This window comes from Hipposideros armiger, unplaced genomic scaffold, assembly GCF_001890085.2.
Source record: "Hipposideros armiger isolate ML-2016 unplaced genomic scaffold, ASM189008v1 scaffold_263, whole genome shotgun sequence".
Classification (NCBI taxonomy): domain Eukaryota; kingdom Metazoa; phylum Chordata; class Mammalia; order Chiroptera; family Hipposideridae; genus Hipposideros; species Hipposideros armiger.
The window spans coordinates 235,301-237,354 of NW_017731613.1; positions in this window are offsets into that span (position 1 = coordinate 235,301).

The following is a 2,054-nucleotide window of genomic DNA, read 5'->3' on the forward strand; positions in this document are numbered from 1 at the left end:
ATAATAAAAAAATTGTTGGTTGTGTGCCTAAATCCTATAGGGTTCTACAAGGACACTAAACATCTTAATCATAGCAATTTTACTGCAGTGTTGTGCTTAGAAATAAATGAAACATGTTCATACATTTTGGAAATATTAGAATTATAAAATATGTGCCCTGTCGTATGTTTCCAGAATTTAACAGTGTGAGGAGAGAAGAGGTAGAAGTTTTGCAGAAGTGGGAACAGGAAGTAATTTATTTTTTTATATTTGCTGTAATGTTTGAGAAACATGATCACTGCCAACTGAATGTTTATCAGTATAAAAAAGCAGCAGTACTTTCCCTCACTATTACTATTGTAAACTACAATATTTCACCAAAATAAATGTAGTTATTAAGTGCAGATTATAGAATTCCACTTATGCTTAGAGAAGAATACAATTTTGTTTGTTTTGACTTGTTCTCTCCTTGTTTTAAATTTCTGTTTTTAATATTTATTTTCAATATCGGTTAGGTGTAAAATTTTTTCTTTTTTTTTTTAGCTGGAATCCAATATTCAACAAGTGACTTAACCACTTAATTTTCGTTCAAAGAGTAGCTGGTTACCAACAGGCCAGCAGAGGGCAGCAAAGCCTAGCCATTAACACTAACTCCATGACTGTTCCATGAAGAGCAAGGACAGGAAATGGCACACAATCTGATGTGGCTTGAGTGAGATGTATGTATGAAGTGACAGTTCTTTTAGATAGGATGTTTAAATAGAGAGGGTCTTAAAACTTCAAGACACTCTATATAACTATGTCACCAACACAAATTGAAAACTTCTTGAGTTTATAAAGAATAAGGGCACTCCGGCTGTTCTTTCAGTGAACATCTAACCTACTGAGTAAATGGTCTAAGACTTAAATTGAGTGAATAGATTAAGAAGGCTCAGAAGGAAACCCTGAGCCCAGTGAATGGGACAATATAAGCCATGGGTAGCCTTGACTTTTCCCTCTTTTCAGAATGTCTCTCTCCTTTTACTTGATGTCCTTTGCTGTCATGTCTTCCACTTGCAGATACTAACACATTTAATGCCTATCATTTGCCCATTTAGCAAAGCTAAATTGGGAAACTCTCAAAACACTCTAGAGTTTTTCAGGTAAAGGTATGTAAGTTTGTGCCATAAGAACAGGAAAATTATGATCAGTAAAATATAATAGGCAAAGTTGGTATTGTTTTAATGGAAAAAACCATTACCACATTGACTATTCTATAGAAGAAGTATTGCACTAGCTATTTCTACACCTCTAACTAGAAAAATGTTCATTATCTCAAGGAGGTTTATTTAATGATTGAAATAAGAGCTGAAAAACCTAATGGCCACAAGGGTTGGAATTATTTTCTTTTGTCATTGGTATCAACAGGGACATTGTGTTTTTGAGATGAGAAGCAAATGAAAACTTACTTAGGAGTGTTCTCCTCTATCAGTTCATTCATCAAACCACTGGGGGTAACAAAAAGTATGGTTATGTGATAATTGTTTTACAAATGGAGGTCTTCTTTTCAACTCTTCATCTAGTAGGAGGTCCTTATGCCTGCTGGGAAAGTTTGGAGACAAAGAACCACAGAATGTTTTTCTCTTCAAAAACAGTTTCTATTAACCTCCTGATGTTTGGCTCAGAGGGCTGTGATTATGATCCTGCTGACATCAGCCACCCATCTACAATAAAGGAGGAATGTTTTGGCTGAAGCAGTGAGAGGCTGAAGACTGGCTTTCCCACCTGATAATGTAACTGTGAGAATTAGGTGTGAGGAAACATGTTGTCCTATCCTCCTAGCTGTCTAGTGGTGATGTTACTCAACTCAGCAAATACCTAAGGAGTTTCTACCATGGTCTTAGTAGTGCGTTAAGTACCAGAGGGAGACAGAGAAGCGCTAGGCATGTCACTTGCTCTTCGGAAGGAAGCTCATTGTGGAGAGGAGGATTATACAAACACAAAAATGCAACATGATTTCAATGCTAGATTGAAGGGATTCCTGTCAGAAAGGAAGTGTGATTTAGACATTAAAGGAATCTACTTGGTGTTTAGGA